The following is a 19,176-nucleotide window of genomic DNA, read 5'->3' on the forward strand; positions in this document are numbered from 1 at the left end:
GTACTACAGATCACAATTTTTAAGATAATTTGATGAAATCCCATAAGAAATGGTTAACATCGGTCTTATATTTCGCCTAGATCCAACATAATCATACCATGTAGTACGCACCAGATAATTTGATGAAATTTGGTATATATTCTTCCTTTGATCCTAAGAAAAATGTTTAACATGGATCCATTATTTCGTCTAGATCCCACATTAATACGTAGCATGATCGAAATTAATTTCTGTCATTTGGAAATGGTGTTACGTTTGTAAAATGTCAAGTTATTTTCGTTATTTGTTCATTGGCATACAGCACTAGATTTGATTATTTCCAAATACTCTCACGTAAACATGTATACAATAATAATGTATATATTGAATTTCTTTACATTATATACTAGATATTATGTAATAAATATTACATTTATATTACAGTTATTGATATATAATTATATTTGCAAACTATACAAATCTTTGTATATAAATATAAAATCTTTTAAACATTTTACTTTATTAAGTTAAACTTTGCTTTAATAATAAAATAATTATTTTTTTTTTGTCTTAAAATTTGTTAGAATTATAATTCTAAAAAAAAATATTTAATTACTAGAGCTTCAAAAATAAAAAAACACAAAGAACTTTAATTGTTTTAAATTTATTAAAATTTACCACCATTTCAACGTGTTTATATTTTTTTATGGCAGACATCTATAATTTTTAGTGTTTGTAGAGAAAACGTGTTTATAACCCAAGCGCTACTATTGTAAGGAGGGTATTATGATTTTGAGCTGATATTTGTAACACTCCAATATATTGGCCCTACAACCACTTTAAAGTATAACAATAGGCTTAGAATCACTTTCGTAGTCGATTTAGCAATGTCCGTACGTCCGTCCGAATATGGGTTTTGAGCTCATAATTTTGTTAAACGTTCTATTATGTTCTTTATAGAAATCAGGAAACTTATTTTGATATAAGTTTCAATAATACTGCCAGTTTTTTGTATTTTTGTAGGGGCCCTCTATAAAATCCCCTGTTGAAAATGAGTTAAAAGTCATAGTTCACTTATAAACACTAGTAAGTTGGTTTGAAAGGAGGATGTATTTACATCAAATCCAAAGAAATATACCTAGGCCTATATCGTGCCTGTTGTGCGCTACTTAATCAGTGTCTCAGGTGGGACTCGAACCCACCACCTCCGTTCTATAAGACTACTAACCACTAACCTATCGAAGGCAATTTTAATCTGCATAAATAACTTTAATGTAGACGTAAATTTCTCTACCCCTTTTTTTGTCAACAAATTATTAAAATATTTCGAAATTAAGCTAAAAAACTAATAAAATGCTTCATTATTAAAAAGGAATAATTATTTCTAACATATTCACTGATGTAGGGTATCATATAGTCGAACATGTCCGACTATATATTCTCACTTTTTTATATAAAAAATGTGTAAAATTAATCAAAAATTATTGCCATTATTATGGTTAAATGTTACAGTGCACAACAAAAATGTGTAGATTGGTTTAGATTGTAGAAAATGTCAGCATTTCAGAGAATTTGGGCCCTATTGTATTTTCGGATGATACAAATCCGTAATAATGATTTAAGGATACAAAAAAACATACCTTTAAGGATCTATGATCACAACAACTTTTTAACTATCTTATGGCACATAAACACTAGTTTACTTCTACAGTTACATATGCATGGGGACTATAGGACATTTTTAACCGATAATTATAGTTCAATAATTATCGGTTATGAAAAAACTTCAGAAGAAGTGAAACACCATATTTTTTTAAGTTTGGTGAAATTTTGAAAACAATTTTCCTAAATTTTTAATATCAAACTAAACAGGACAATTTCGCAAGAAAACGACTAAAAACTTTGTACATCATTATACCTTTATACATATAATACCAGTGTTATTTCGCATGCTCCCAATAAAATATTTTCAAATTTTAGTAATGAGTATTGTAGGTAATGTAGTTATTTCATACATTACTTGGTAATGGGTTGTCGTTATCAATAACATAAATTAATTGTTCTGAATAGATTTTGTGCTCAATTGTCTATAGCGTATGCCCAATAATGAATTAGTTATTATTTCTAACCTTAGTCGATTTTGGAAATTTAGTTAAAATTATATTTTTTTAAAAACTAGCTTTATTCCTTATTTTTTAAATTTTTTATAAAACTTTTTCAGGATATATAAAAATAATAAGATAATAGAAAAAATTTGAAGTTTTAGTCAAATTGTATAATGTTAACCCATAAAGTGTGAAGGTCAAACTCAAGCTATGTAATATTGGGAAAGTTTCTTGAAATATTATTTTGTTTTCCACCGATTTAAATAAATCTTAAGAAAAATATATAACTAAGACTCACATTTTTAAGATGACATCGAAAAAAATTTATATTAACCCTTAAACGTAAATATGTTTTTATCTATATATATAAAATTCTAACGTTACTGACTGACTGACTGACTGACTGACTGATTGACTGATTCATCATCGCACAGCCTAAACGGTTAAAGCTAAAGAGCTGAAAGTTGGACAGGGGGTTGGTCTCCCACCAAATAGATCCACTAAGACGGGATTTTTGGAAATTCGAATGTTTAGGGGGTAAAAAAGGGTAAAAACGGGTAAAATCGGTAACCTCATATCTCCTAAACTAGAAAAGATACAAAAATAGTTTAAAGCTTATCGTCGTTCATTTAAAAAATAAGCGGACAGGTGTCTGGTACTTTTTTCAATTTCGGCCCCTTTAGGGAATAAACGGGTAAAAACTGTATTTTGGTACTTTTTTTGCACCCCATGTATCTTTTAAACCAGTGAACATTCAAACAATATTTTTGACTCCTTCACAACTTGACGAAAAAATAAAAATATAAATTTAGTACTTTTTGGTTATTCGGATGTTTAAGGGGTGAAAATTGTACCTATTTTTGGTACTTTTTTCATAAAACATTGATTTTGGTTTATTAACTTATACATATAAATACGTAATAACGGGCTCCCACTACGATGTTGCAACATTTTGGAATAGAATTTTTATTTCGTTAATGAAATTAAGCATGTAGAGCCCGGAGTAAATGAGAATCTATAAAAGAGGACTTTTTGGTACTTTTTCGTTCTCCAAAAAGTACTTTTTGAATTTCCTATAATATTGAACCTAGAAACATGAAATTAAGTATGTAGAGGATGGATTAAGTGAGAACCTATAAAAGGGGACTTTTGGTACTTTTTCGCTCTTCAAAAGGTACTTTTTGGATTTTTGTATAATATTGAACCTAGAAACATGAAATTAAGCATGTAGAGCCCGGAGTAAATGAGAATCTATAAAAGGGGACTTTTTGGTACTGTTTCGTTCTACAAAAGGTACTTTTTAAGTTTTCTATAAAATTTTAACCTAGAAACATAAAGTTAAGCATGTAGAGCCTGGAGTAAATGAGAATCTATAAAAGGGGACTTTTTGGTACTTTTTCGTTCTTCAAAAGGTACTTTTTGAATTTCCTATAATATTGAACCAAGAAACATGAAATTAAGAATGTAGAGCCCGGAGTAAATGAGAATCTATAAAAGGGGACTTTTTGGTATTTTTTCATTCTTCAAAAGGTACTTTTTGAATTTCCTATAATATTGAACCTAGAAACATGAAATTAAGTATGTAGAGGATGGATTAAGTGAAAACCTATAAAAGGGGACTTTTGGTACTTTTTCGTTCTTTCAAAAGGTACTTTTTGGATTTTTATATATTGAACCTAGAAACATGAAATTAAGCATGTAGAGCCCGGAGTAAATGAGAATCTATAAAAGGGGACTTTTTGGTACTTTTTCGTTCTTCAAAAGATACTTTTTGAATTTCCTATAATATTGAACCAAGAAACATGAAATTAAGAATGTAGAGCCCGGAGTAAATGAGAATCTATAAAAGGGGACTTTTTGGTATTTTTTCGTTCTACAAAAGGTACTTTTTGAATTTCCTATAATATTGAACCTAGAAGCATGAAATTAAGTATGTAGAGGATGGATTAAGTGAGAACCTATAAAAGGGGACTTTTGGTACTTTTTCGTTCTTCAAAAGGTACTGTTTGGATTTTTGTATAATATTGAACCTAGAAACATGAAATTAAGCATGTAGAGCCCGGAGTAAATGAGAATCTATAAAAGGAGACTTTTTGGTACTGTTTCGTTCTACAAAAGGTACTTTTTGGACTTTTGCATAATATTAAATCTAGAAACATGAAATTAAGTATGTAGAGCCCGGAGTAAATGAGAATCTATAAAAGGGAACTTTTTGGTACTTTTTGTTCTTCAAAAGGTACTTTTTGAATTTCCTATAATATTGAACCAAGAAACATGAAATTAAGAATGTAGAGCCCGGAGTAAATGAGAATCTATAAAAGGGACTTTTTGGTATTTTTTCGTTCTTCAAAAGGTACTTTTTGAATTTCCTATAATATTGAACCTAGAAACATGAAATTAAGTATGTAGAGGATGGATTAAGTGAGAACCTATAAAAGGGGACTTTTGGTACTTTTTCGTTCTTCAAAAGGTACTTTTTGGATTTTTGTATAATATTGAACCTAGAAACATGAAATTAAGCATGTAAAGCCCGCAGTAAATGAGAATCTATAAAAGGGGACTTTTTGGTACTTTTTCGTTCTTCAAAGGGTACTTTTTGCATTTCCTATAATATTGAACCAAGAAACATGAAATTAAGAATGTAGAGCCCGGAGTAAATGAGATCTATAAAAAGGGGACTTTTTGGTATTTTTTTCGTTCTACAAAAGGTACTTTTGAATTTCCTGTAATATTGAACCTGGAAGCATGAAATTAAGTATGTAGAGGATGGATTAAGTGAGAACCTATAAAAGGGGACTTTTGGTACTTTTTCGTTCTTCAAAGGTACTGTTTGGATTTTTGTATAATATTGAACCTAGAAACATGAAATTAAGCATGTAGAGCCCGGAGTAAATGAGAATTTATAAAAGGACTTTTTGGTACTGTTTCGTTCTACAAAAGGTACTTTTTGAATTTTCTATAATATTGAACCTAGAAACATGAAATTAAGCGTTTAGAGCCCGGAGTAAATGAGAATCTATAAAAGGGGTACTTTTTCGTTCTTCAAAAGGTACTTTTTTAATTTCCTATAATATTGAACATAGAAACGTGAAATCAAGTATGTAGAGGATGGATTAAGTGAGAACCTATAAAAGGGGACTTTTGGTACTTTTTCGTTCTTCAAAAGGTACTTTTTGAGTTTTCTATAAAATTTAACCTAGAAACATGAAATTAAGCATGTAGAGCCTGGAGTAAATAAGAATCTATAAAAGGAGACTTTTTGGTACTGTTTCGTTCTACAAAAGGTACTTTTTGGGTTTTCTATAAAATTTAACCTAGAAACATGAAATTAAGCATGTAGAGCCTGGAGTAAATGAGAATCTATAAAAAAGGACTTTTCGTTCATCAAAAGGTACTTTTTGAATTTTTTATAATATTGAACCTAGAAACATGAAATTAAGTATGTAGAGTATGGATTAAGTGAGAACATATAAAAGGGGACTTTTTGAAACCTTTTCGTTCTTCAAAAGGTACTTTTTGGATTTTTGTATAATATTGAACCTAGGAACGTGAAATTAAGCATATAGAGCCCGGATTAAGTGAGAACCTATAAAAGGGGACTTTTTGGTACTTTTCCGTTCTTTAAAAGGTACATTTTGAATTTTCTATAATATTGAACCTAGAAACATGAAATTAAGCGTTTAGAGCCTGGATTAAGTGAGAACCTTTAAAGGGTACTTTTTCGTTCTTCAAAAGGTACTTTTTGTGCTTTTTATAATATTGATCCTAGACACATGAAATTAAGCATGTGGAGCCCGGAGTTAATTAGAATCTTTAAAAGCAATCAGGGACTTGAGTAAATGAAAATTTAAACTGGAATATTTTCTGGTACTTTTTGAATTTTCTATAATATTGAACTTAGGAACATGAAATTAAATAAGATTGGTCCTTTGGTACTTTTTCGTAATTCACTGGTACTGGTACTTTTAGAGCTTTCTAAAATATTGAATTTATAAACATAAAATTAAACACGCAGTATCCCAATTGAACGAAAATTGAAAAAGCATACTCTGGTACTTTTTTTGTTCTTTTACTAATACTTTTCGAATTTTCTATAATATTGAACCTAAAAACATTAAATTGGACATGTAGCTTCCTGATTGTATAAAAATCTTTATGCGATTTTTTTTGGTTTCTGGTTGAAAATTTAACATGCGTCATCCTGATTTAATGAAAATATATAAAAAGGCACTGTCTGGTACTTTTTCGTTCTTCAACTGTTTTTTCTAATTTTCTGTAATATTGAGACTAGAATCATAAAATCAAACTTAAAGAGTTCTCTAAAAGGGGAATTATTGATATTGCAGATATATATACATTTACAATAGTGATATTTATTTTATTCCACTACGATGAGGGTAGCGAAGCACACTGGGTATAGCTAGTAATAATATAAAAAGTCAGTAATATATGAAAAAGATATACGATGCAAAATGGTGGGTATAGTGTAAAACTGATTCGGTTTCAGCAGCCTTTAATTTTTTTATTTTAGCTGAATTTCATAAATTAGCAAAAATTCCATAAAGAACCTAAACATACATATTACATACTTTTCTGAGATGAATACCATACAGGCGCGGATCCACGTGGGAAAAACGGAACTTAAGAAAATAAGTGAATAAACACCAAACTTTCGCAAAAAGAAAGTTTTGGATTTTTTTGCTTGGTATCTTCAATAATTAATTTTGTAAATATAAAAGACAAAATTAGTTCTCTTAAAGTTTTTAATAAAATTTAAACTTTAATATATACCAAAAATTACACAACATTTGTAGGTTCTTTGCTGTAATACAAAAGAAAAGATTTTAATTTAATTTAATTGAATAAAGACAAAGAACATCCAACATTCAATGACCTATGAACTTGTGTTGTATCTTTGTACATCACATTTTGTATCATTAATTAATTATGATTTCTATTACGAATTTATTAAATGAGATGTAAGAGGAATATTTTTTGGAAAACATTAAGATGAAGGAATATTTAATGCCCTAAGAAATGGCTGGCTATATAAATTTACTTTTAATGGAAAGTTTTGGGGAGAGAAATACAATTAAATAACAATTTGAGTTAGACTTTTTAATACTTAAGTATTTTTTACTAAAAATTGCGTGTTATTCCATAACAACGTTTGTTAAAACGGTTTACAACCCTCTTTTTTATTGCCAAAAAAAAAAGTATTAAATATTTACGTTTTACTCTGTATTCTGCCACATCCCAAAAACTAATGCGCAATATTCTTTTAAGAAATTGATAGGAAATTAAAAACAAATTATGTTACAAATGCTAAACTGTTTTTTTTTTTTTTTTTTTTTGATAAATGTTTACTTTAAAAAAATTCCATTTTTGGAAGTGAATTATATACATAAACAAATTTTTATTATTTTAAGCTATCTATATACTAACTATATTTTTACAAAAGGATAATCTGGGCCAAAGTAATGTCTAAATCAGTTATTTTTATCATTTTATTAAAAACAGATAAACACCTAAAAAATTAATATCTAATAATCATATATAATTATTTATATAAAAAGAATTTAATATTATACAAAGAATTTTATATCTTAATATTTTCTTATATCTAAGGTCATTGACTTTCCCATTAGGTCTTTGTTAATGAATTGCAAAAGAATTGCATATTTTTGTATTTCGAATTAAAGTGTATTAGTTTAAATGTACATATTATATTTAGAATATGTATCAGTAGGTCTTATTGAATATATTCCAAATTTTATTTTAATACATATTGGTATTACATTTTGAATTCAATAGAAATAACATGATATGACCAAATGCCAAATTAAGTCAAGGTTAAATGTATTGGCAACTGTGAGAGACACCTTGAAACAATTAAGAGATTTAAGTTTTCAGATATCATTTTAATAATTGTTTTATTTGTTTTTTATTGAACAAATAGTTAGACAATTAAATATTAAAGTGTAAATAAAATTTTGTTTATGTTGCATGATTAGTATACGAAGAATGTTAAGATTTAGAACTAATTAAAAACTAAACTAGAACTGAACTAGAACTGAACTAGAACTGAACTAAAACTGAACTAGAACTGAACTAGAACTGAACTAGAACTGAACTAGAACTGAACTAGAACTGAACTAGAACTGAACTAGAACTGAACTAGAGCTGAACTAGAACTGAACTAGAACTGAACTAGAACTGAACTAGAACTGAACTAGAACTGAACTAGAACTGAACTTGAACTAGAACTGAACTAGAAATTAACTGTCGGACAAAATGGGAAACAACTGTACCATTTCGAAAAACACCATGACAAGTCTTGAACGAATTGATAACGAATGTTTTTAGAATATCTAACAGGTCACACATTTTAATATAATTATAAATGGGTATTGCAATGTCGAATTTACTATAAATAGTTGAAATCGGTTCCTAACTCACACTACTGTTTGCCAAATGTGTTATATATCTGAGTTTAAATTACTGACTAGCTTTAAAGCTTTTTAAAATGTATAAATTAAAATTTCAAAACGAATGCAAATACATTGCATTAAAATCATGTACGTATGTATTTTGATGTAATAAATAAGCATTTAATTAGGCAATAAATTACATCTTAATTTAAGATTAAATCTGATCTAATCTGTAATAAGAAAAAAATACTGAAACGACTTACACGCGCCTTTTTATATTAAATTAATTACAAAAAATTAGCTTCTTTTTTTTAAATTTCTAAAAACTTAAAAAATTTGAATGTTATTTATACAAAATTATGAAAATTGTTTTCCTATGATGTTTTTTAAATAAGGCTATTATTTACGTCCCTTTTTGAGTATTCATATAAGTATTTGTTAAAAATTAATTTTTATGTGTGTTAAACATTAATTGCCCAACCATGTTTTTTCGTTAATATTTCAACACTATTTTCAACTTAAATATTATATAAATTCCTATATTATGATATCACAAGTTGACTGTATAAAGTATTATTTTTTATTTATTATGTGCCTGACCATTTGTAGCATTTCAAAATTATTATTATTAATTTAAGAAAATATAATTTTTAATTTAATTAAAATACACAAGAGTCTGCTTTACAAATAAATAAAAAACGTCAGTAATTAAGAAAACAATAACAATGTAATGTAAATTTATTTGTATATATAGAAAATAATAACAATGCAATATGAAATTTTTATAAGGAGACATGCGCTTTCCGCAAATCTTCGAGTAGCCAACACAGCAAGTACGTATATGTAATAAATATGACATGCGTTTTATTTCTCTCTCGTATGAATAAGAATACGTATTTATCTGAGAGATAAATGTCAAATTGTAAGATGTGTAATAGAAATTAAAGAAATTGTTAAGCGTTAACGAATATAAAATACCCTTATTACAGGATTTTAAGTACGCCAGATATTTCGAGACGTTGCAGTTGTACTGATACAATCAATATACTGCCTGTAAAAGTAAGTAAAACGTGTATATTTTTTTTAATTTCACGGTCATTGTTAAATGTTTAAAGCAAGTAAGAAAAACACAAATTGAAACATGTTGATTATGTCAAATGGTACGTATAATCACATAAAATCTAATTACACGTACAATTTTGCTGACAATTAAATAAACACACACAAGTCTTCTTAAGGATTTTATTAACTCAATCGCAGGCAAAACATTTCTTTTGTTTAAAAATTTCACATTAAAAATTACAAATACCATGTATGTCGAAAATAGTATAAAAATATTTAGAAAAAATGATTTTAACCAACAGATGGACAGACATAAAGACATCGCATATTTGAAGAATGTGGAACATACAAGGAAATAATCCTGTAAGACATGCCTGAAAGATACTATTGTTATGTTTAAGTATTAAATCTGTACCTCGTTAACATAGAGGTCTTCAAAGTATGTGACCCAGGTCTGTTAAAACGGTTAACAAAATATAAAAATTTTGTAAAAAAATTTGATTTGATTGGAATTTTGCAATAACAGACAAAATATTTTCTGATTAACATTTTCAAATATACACATTTAAATATTGGTCCTTAAAGTTAATCATCTCATAAATACTTGAGTCTATTAAGACATGCCGGTTAAAAAATCTACACTCAATTTTATTAAAAATTTATCCCGCAAATATTATTCTATTTTTTTGGTATTCGCCTACTTTTATACAAAATGTTACACTTTGTTTTTTTATATACAAATTGTTAATGGTTTTGATCTAAGAGACACTCGTTTGAAAATTATATTTAATTACATTCAAAGTTCTAAATTACTTAAGTACAGCAGTACTTTTAAAGTGTAAATTGTACTAAATAAAAATACAATAGTACTTATTATCTCTGGCACGTGAATTTTATATTTTGTTTACGTATGTATGTATATTTCTGAACAAAAACAATTTTAACAACGCACACGGAATACAAATTATTTTTTATTTTATTTTGTTTTTTTTTTTTAATAGCTTTTTCTCTAAAAATAAAAGATAAGCAGTTTAGTATTTTATGAGGTACATATGTACTTATTATTTAATAATAATTGAATCATTTTTAAATAATTGTATGTATAAGCAACATTTCTATTTTGCTTCCGTTTGTCAAACAAAAGCTTTTATAAATAACAAAATGTTGTTGACCTACTGTTAAATGTGGTTGTAGCTAAACATTTTCAAAAGCAACATGTTGCTAAAAGATTTAACAATTTTATTGTATTGATGAACAAGTAACAAATATATGCATAGGTATATGATAAGGTATACTTCAGTTAATTGCAAGTTATAAGAGTTCATCAATTAATTAAATGTGATTACGGTTTACTTTAGAGACTTATGACAGTTGTTTATAATTTCAATAAGGCACGATTCAATATAACGGTCTTTGTTAAAGAAATACGCAGATGTAAAAATATACACAAGTACGCACTAGAAATATAATATTTAAGTAACTAACTAACTAACTAACTAACAAACAAACTAACTAACTAACTAACTAACTAACTAACTAACTAACTAACTAACTAACTAACTAACTAACTAACTAACTAACTAACTAACTAACTAACTAACTAACTAACTATCTATCTATCTATCTATCTATCTATCTATCTATCTATCTATCTATCTATCTATCTATCTATCTATCTATCTATCTATCTATCTATCTATCTATCTATCTATCTATCTATCTATCTATCTATCTGGCTAACTCAATCACTCATTAACACACACTCACTAACCCTATCATTACAAAAATATCCAGTGTCGTTTTGACACTGGCATAGAACGTTTAACAAGATTGTGAGCCCAAAAACCCTATGCAGGCGTGGCGTTTGTCCTTGAGCTTAAATTAGAACATATGCCAAATTTAATCAATTTGATTTAATTGCGACATTTATCGTGTGCGCAAACTGTACAATAACACACAGATGGACAGACAGACGGATGGACATAGCTAAAGCGACTAAGAAAGAGATTTTGAGCCGATTATTATACTTTTTAGGTGGGTGTAGTACCAATATTTTTGGCTACTAGAAACATAAACACATCAGCAACGCATAATACCTCTACACTATTATAGTGTAGGGTATAAAAAGCGATATGCCCCTCAAACCCACATAAATAATTTTTCCCGTAATCCCCTCAACATTATAAACACAACATACGGACTAAGAAAATAATTTTGAGTAACTTCCTATACTAATTGCATTTGTTGTTACAAACTACAATTTTCTTTTAAATAACATTTTTTCGGTATCTTAATCCAATTGATTTAAAACAGCTGTTCGTAGGTTGTTATGATAGAACAAACATATGAGCTCTTTCTTTAACAAACATGTTCGTGTATCACAAATATCAATATGAACATATTGTTTGTGCTTACGTTATCTGAAAGGAAGAACAAAGCCAATCAATGGCTTATAATGTTTCTGTTGTCATCGTTGTTGTAATATCTATTTGTTCCGTATATTTGCTAGACTTAACAATAATCATGACGCTTTTCAAAGCAAATGTGAATGTTGGCAAGTATCCCTGTAGTTCGGAGTGGCAGTTATTAACTAATAGCCCTGCACATTATTATTGTTATCTGTGCAATGATGTTAATACTTATGGGTGAAACAGTAAAAGGTTGAAGGTGTTTCTTGTTACATTACTTGGGGATAATAAAAAGGTAATTGACTGCGTGTTAGATTACTGGGGAAAAGTAAAGTAATGATATACTTGCTGACATGACTTTTATAATACCGTCTCCAGCATAGTGCTGTTTAGTATAAAAATACATATTAAATAATTCAAAGATCTATATGTATATATGTAACTGCTGGTATACGATTAGTTGCTACCATTTCTGCTAACTATGACAGCTATAAGTTTTAGTGTGTTTGTATTTGTATTAGTTTAGTCTCTTTGTTTTTGTGCAATTTTCCATACTTTTCCGTTTTCTGTATTTTATATTACGAGTTTTTCGCACTCTTGTTCTCTCTCGTTTCTTTTCATTGTTTTTAAGTACATTTGCACTTAAAATTCAGCAAACTGCACAACAAACCAAGTGCACATGTACTTAAACGTAATACATATAAACCAAATAACACTAATAAAACAAAAATAACAGCAAAAACGTTATAATAATAAAAACAAATAAAATAAGAAGAACTACCACCAAGTGAACGAACTTAAAATATTGGCATACACATGACTCGTTGTTGGTTGGTCGTTTGGTAGGTCGTTTGGTATCAGTCATTCATTCATTCAGTTAGTCAGAGTCATTTATTATTTGTTGGAGCGTGAATTTGTTGTTGATTTTTTGTAGTAGTTGTTGTTACTCACATTGTTTTTTATCGTATGAAAACTTACGACTTAATATTTTTTGTTTATTTTGAGATTTTGCACTATGGGTTTACGATATGACAGAAATTTGTAGAAAGTTAAAAGAAGTTATAATTTAAAGTTTTATAATTTTTCCAATTTTATAGTGTATATAAGAACATTTCGATTGCTTTTAGTCGGAATAAGCAATGTGTGTCTGCCTGTCTGTCAGTCTGTCTATCTGTCCGTCAGTCCGTCCGTACTTTATGAATTTTTTTAACCTAGAAACATAAAATTAAGACTATAGGGTCCGTAGTAAATTAGAACCTGGGATTTTTACGTTATTCAAAAAGTACTTTTTCAATTTTCTGTAATAAAGAACCATGCAACATGAATGAGGATAAAAGGATTTTTACTTGTTAAATTGTACCATTTCTCAGATACACTTAAGCCATTTATTTTTGGAAAAAATTGGACATTTACGTCAAAAATTGAAAGGGGCTTTGTATAGGGACTAGGGTCAAAAGAGGCTCTATAATTTTAGAGTTCAGGAGGGGTTCATGAGTTCATCAATGGTAGTTTAGAACTCGGTTTTGCAGCTTTATGTCGAGATACGATACTTAAAAGCCGGAGTTCAGTTGTATGAGGTCTAGGAGAAATAATGCCCCGAACTTTTTTAGAAAATCATGTACCACATTTTATTGAATTATCTTTAAAATTGCGACCTGTAGTTTTATTTTAAGATTTACATGGACAGACAGATAGACTGACTGACAGACAGACGGACATAGCTAAAACGATTCAGAAAATGATTCTGAGCCGATTGGGCCAATATGTGTGCACAAATCCAGTATACCCTCCCCACTAGAGTGGTGTAGGGTACAAAAATAGATGCATAGAATTGAACACGTAGCGCCCTTATTTAATTCAAACGATTTTTTTGGTACTTTTTCGTTTTACAACTGGTATATATGTTTTTGGAAATAGACTTCGTATGTACTGACTGTTATTTGTAAAGCACCTGGTGAAGGATATATAATATTCTTAAAAGCCAAATATAGAATTCTTTCTTATTAAATCATTTGTTTCTGATCAATAGGAAACTTATTGCAATAATTTCGATTAACTTTTCTCTGCACAGGAGACATAACAAATATATTTTATAAAATTTTCTGCCAAAATTACTATTCATAAGAGGATCTAGCTTTCATGTTTTCCGAAATTCTATTTACAATTAATACAGAGTTAAATCCCCATAAAATTTGTTAATCATATCTTTGGTAGCCTATGTTCATCTAAATAAAAAATTTCATATTTCTTTTATAGTTTTGATGGAAAATTTTAATCCTTCAACCCATAGTGAAAAGTTTTATTAAAAAGCTAAGTTAGCAAAGCTCCAAACATTTCATTTATAACAAAAGCTGACAATCAGCAAAACTTAATACAAAAAAAAAAAAAATCCAATGAAAAAAAAAAGATAAATAATTTATAAGAAAAAACATTCCCGCTTAAAATTAAGTTGACAGCACTTACAATCGCAACATTCACATGAAGTGTCGGTAGTCACTTCATTGATGTCTTTGATTGCCACTTAAGCCGACTTATTGAGACTTGTAGAAAAGATGCGTCATAATGGAAAAAACTACTACTTGTTATTCTGTTTAATTAACATATATTTTTTCTCACACAAAACATTTACACATCAAATGAAAAAAAGTACAAAGTCCAAAAAATCTTTTCATAAGAATAAAAAAATTTTTATAGTTTTTTATGGTTGACTGTTTTTTGCGTATGCAAATGAATTATTCAAGATTTTCTTTTTTTTATTATTACATTTCTAAATAATCTATAGATTGTGTATGACAAAATATTTAGAATTTAATGTACTATCAAATATCTTATGTATTATTTATTTTTTTGCAACTAATTTAAAATAATTATAACATTGTAGAGTACACACCCTATATAGATATTGAATTTTTCGACAGGGTGTAATATTTCACATTAAATTGTGAATTATTATTTAGAATGACGAGTGAATGTTTAGATACATAGAGAAATACTGAAATCATATTGAAAAAAAGTGAAATATTTATAATTTAGTTCAATTAAGTTTAATTAACACAATGTATCGTGTTTAGTGTAATGTTAAATTGAAATACAACTTTTTTTAAGGTTCAAAGTATTACTGGATTGAAAAGTGAATTTTTTAATTTGTTATTGTTATTAAATAGTAATTAGTATTGTTATAAATACAAATTTATTTATTTTAAACAGTTAAAAAAATAACTTTTTTGTTTAGCGGAAATGTTAAAGTTAATAACAATTAGAAGTTAAAACAACTTAATATATCCCTTGTTTTCTTAATATTTTGGAATAGTTAAAATTAGGCTCACAATTATCGTAATGGTATTCCTAAACCCGAATCGTTATTTGTAGAATGAAAGTAAAGCAAATTATAGCAAATTTAGCAATAATTGTGGAATAATTTTTAGAATTTTGTGATTAAATTGCACCGTCTGACAGTTAAAATTAGACACGAACCGGATGATCTAATGCGTCTAAAATTATAAATTTAAGGAAAAAAATCTGCGTATTTTAGTTTTTTTCAACTCGTGATCCTGTGTCCTTTCAAAAGGACTTCAAAGTTTAAAAAAGTACATTTTTCAAAAAATATTTTAAAATACTTCTACTGATCAAATAATGCCAAATTTTATGTCAAGCTAACAAAAAGAGTTGAAAAATATTTTGTGTTATTTTTAGTTTATTCTGTCAGAATCGAAAGATGTATAAAAAAATCCTTCCATTTTTTTTTTTTTTGAAAATTTGAAATGAGATCAATCCAAATATAATATAACACCATCTTTGTATTTAGTTTCTTAAATATAAAACCGAGACTCGCATTAAGTTCAATTGGTAATTTTTAGAATTTTTAATTGAATTAAATTTTGTAGTATGTTCCTTACAATGTTCCAATTTTAATGTTGCATAATTTTATATTCAATTTATTTTCTTAGCACTCAATAAATAGTACAAAAATTTTCGTTCTAAAAACGAGATAATAATTGAAATTAAACCCTATAGATCATTCGAAAGCGTTAACGATCATATAGCGTATATTCTGGCAAATTATCTTTAGTCATTGATTGTTTAGCGAGAACAATAGTTTTGGTTAGCCGAATATGGAGTTAGGTCAGTCCGAACAGATAATTCAGACGTTTGTGCTGATGTTTGTAACACACAAAAATATTGGTCCAATACCGACATTAAAGTATACCGATCGATTGAGTCGATTAAGACATGTCCATCTGTCCGGCTGGTTGGCTGTCCATGTAAACCCCTTGGGCAAGGTACAGGCCGATTTGGGTTTTTTAGCCATAATTACGTCAAATATACTATTATCTCTCTAAAAATTGGCACAAACAAGTTTTATATAAGTATAAATGACACTGCAGATTTTCGTATTGATCTGCCCTTGTTTGACCCTAGCCCACATGCAAACCCCCCTTTGAGTTTGATCCAAAAGTTCCTTTTGGGGCGTGTTACCTTGATGATCTTCCCTACCTAGGTTTTCTTGCAACCACGGCGAGAAGAGATGCTATCAATACATCTAGGCTGCCGGCACTATAAACTATATTTATCTAATAGTAAAAGTACCACTTTGAAATAAGGCATTAACGGCATGTGTTTTGTAAAGCCTTTTATTTATGGTCTCCAAAATCATACGATTTGATATCTCTTGAATAATGTTTTAAATTTTTTTTTTGTCAAGAATAGAGCTATGTAGCTTCAACTTCGTAATAGAGATATATGTATATGTATGTGTTTATAAATAATTGAAAAAGAAGTCGAATTTACTCCATGGAAGTACTAAAAGACCTACAGAAGTGATGATTTTAAAAAATGTGACCTGTAGTTTGATTACTAGGTTTACAAACCCTATTCGGAAGTTCAGTTGTATGGGGGCTATATGTAATAATAAACCGATCTTAACCATTTTCAATAAACTTCGTCCCAGGGACAATAGGAGACCATGTACCAAGGTTTACATGGACGGACAGACGGACGGATGATTATAATCCAATTGGTATACTTTATGGTGTGTATAGGATCAATATTATTGTGCGTTACAAAACCAGCGAAAACCTAATATATCCTCAAACTAAAGTGGTGTAGGGTATAAAAATAAAACAGTAGTCAAGAGTGGAAAATTCTGCATTATGTAAAATTAGAATTTCAAAAAATTAAATAAAATTTTTAAAAAATAAAAGCAAAATAAATTTTATAGATACTTATTCAATTTATTTTTTATTTAAATTTCTAAAGTATCTCTTTATGATATGTTTCTTAAATTTTGTTTATTTATTGTTTGAATATAATTTCAGAAAATATATTATTCTGTTCGCAATACCTATAAGATAGCAGAAGGATATCAGATTTTAAAGAACAAATGTAATTTATTTTTTATCTAGAGTACGTAATGTGACTATTACTTCACTATCTAACACTTTAAATCTTTCCACCTAATCTTGGTGACAATTATTCTGATTAAAACTTTTTTTATGATTGTGCATCTCCCAAATGTTTAGTTATCGATCAATCAAATGTGTATCATTTAAAAACTTTCCATAATGGAAAAACATTTAAAGTATATTTAAACATACATATATAATAACTGATATAACTACATATATTGTTTACAAAATAATAGATACATGTATAAAAAAACAAAATTAGAAAACTAAATATAATAAAAAAGAACAAAAAAAAAATTCGCAACACAACAGCTAAAAAAAGTTCAGGGTCACAAAAAAGATGGCATGTTACATACTTATAATGTAATGTTTAGCTAACAAATTTGTTGATATTTAACATTTTCACTAGATTACAACTAAGAATGAAAAATAGCAAAATATAACTTAATAAAAATGCTACTAGACCGAAAAGAAAAGAGATAAATAACAGTCAAGTGACAAAAGATTTATTTAGCCATTATGTACGAAATTCTTTTATATATTAAAGTTATTAATATTATTTTTTAAATAATTAAAAGTACAAAAAAAAAATATATAAAATTTTGTTAACAACTAAATCAAAAGGTTTTCGCTTTTATTTCATTTTTGTAAAAATTGTGATTTAAGGTTACAACACACGCACCTTGAAGCCTGGTTTGTAGTGGGTAGAACCATTACTAAATAATAATAATTTCTTTGTTCACTTTTATGCCAATCGATATTTTAACAGAATTCATTTTATTTCTTTCTCGAATATCGTTGGTTTTTATTTCTGTATTGTCTTTTACTGTCATATGTTTTTTTCTTTCTCAATGACGACATTTTATCAATGACGATGTTATAGTGGGAAAAAGCTGTACATATATATGTATGCGAACTGTTCATTCATATAAGGATATTACTGATGTTTTTTTTCATGAATGATTTTTTTTCCAAAAGTCAGTATCAAACCTTTTTACGGCCACTATAGTTCAAACGATAAAGAATATGCTTAAAGAGTGATATGTTAAATGTAATACGACTTATTACTCAGACTATTCTTGCAATGACTTTGAACATTTACAATCCTCAGAATGACAAGGCTGTTATATATGTTAAAAAATTGTCCTTTTCTCTACTCAAGTATTTGATTGCCCTCTTAAGTGCTATTATGAAATGTCTAGTCTTCTATGAAATGAAATATTTTGAGAATTTGTTAAAGGTATATCTTTCAATTAAAGTAAGGTTGATACACAAAAAGAAAAAAAGAACTGATAATACTACGAGCGGTTTTAGAAGTATATGTACGTTAAGCATGGTTCTTTTAAGTACACGTCCGATATGAATATGTATTTATGAATTAATTACATAATGGTCTTGATTTGAGCTCGAATTATACTTGAATTCAACTACAATATAAAAACTTAACTATACATTGTAAAAATATTCTAAGTTAAATTTAGTATTACGATCAAATTATCTTAAAAATTTATTACATGGACAGACAAACATCAGCTCAATAATGTAACAACTCATCTGTATCTGATTTTTATACAATCGGCTCAGAATCGCTTTCAGAGTCGATATAGCTATGTCCGTCTGTCTGGTCTTTTTCACGGTGGTATTTACCATCCCCCGAGTGACTTCGATGAAAAACATCCAGGCATATGGCTTCACCGTGACAAATTTACAAGCACTTTGCTAGAATACTCGAGCTATCGAATCTCTTGCCAAGTGATCACATTGCGGAATGACAGATAGCAACTAA

General features: G+C 28.1%; 1 protein-coding gene across 2 annotated transcripts in view; it reads right to left on the reverse strand.

The window, feature by feature from the left end:
- LOC111675195 (ATP-binding cassette sub-family G member 1) overlaps window positions 1-19,176 on the reverse strand; it is a 91,425-nt gene that overhangs the window by 14,281 nt on the left and 57,968 nt on the right. The window lies entirely within an intron of this gene.

The sequence above is a fragment of the Lucilia cuprina genome, chromosome 2, assembly GCF_022045245.1.
Source record: "Lucilia cuprina isolate Lc7/37 chromosome 2, ASM2204524v1, whole genome shotgun sequence".
Taxonomy (NCBI): domain Eukaryota; kingdom Metazoa; phylum Arthropoda; class Insecta; order Diptera; family Calliphoridae; genus Lucilia; species Lucilia cuprina.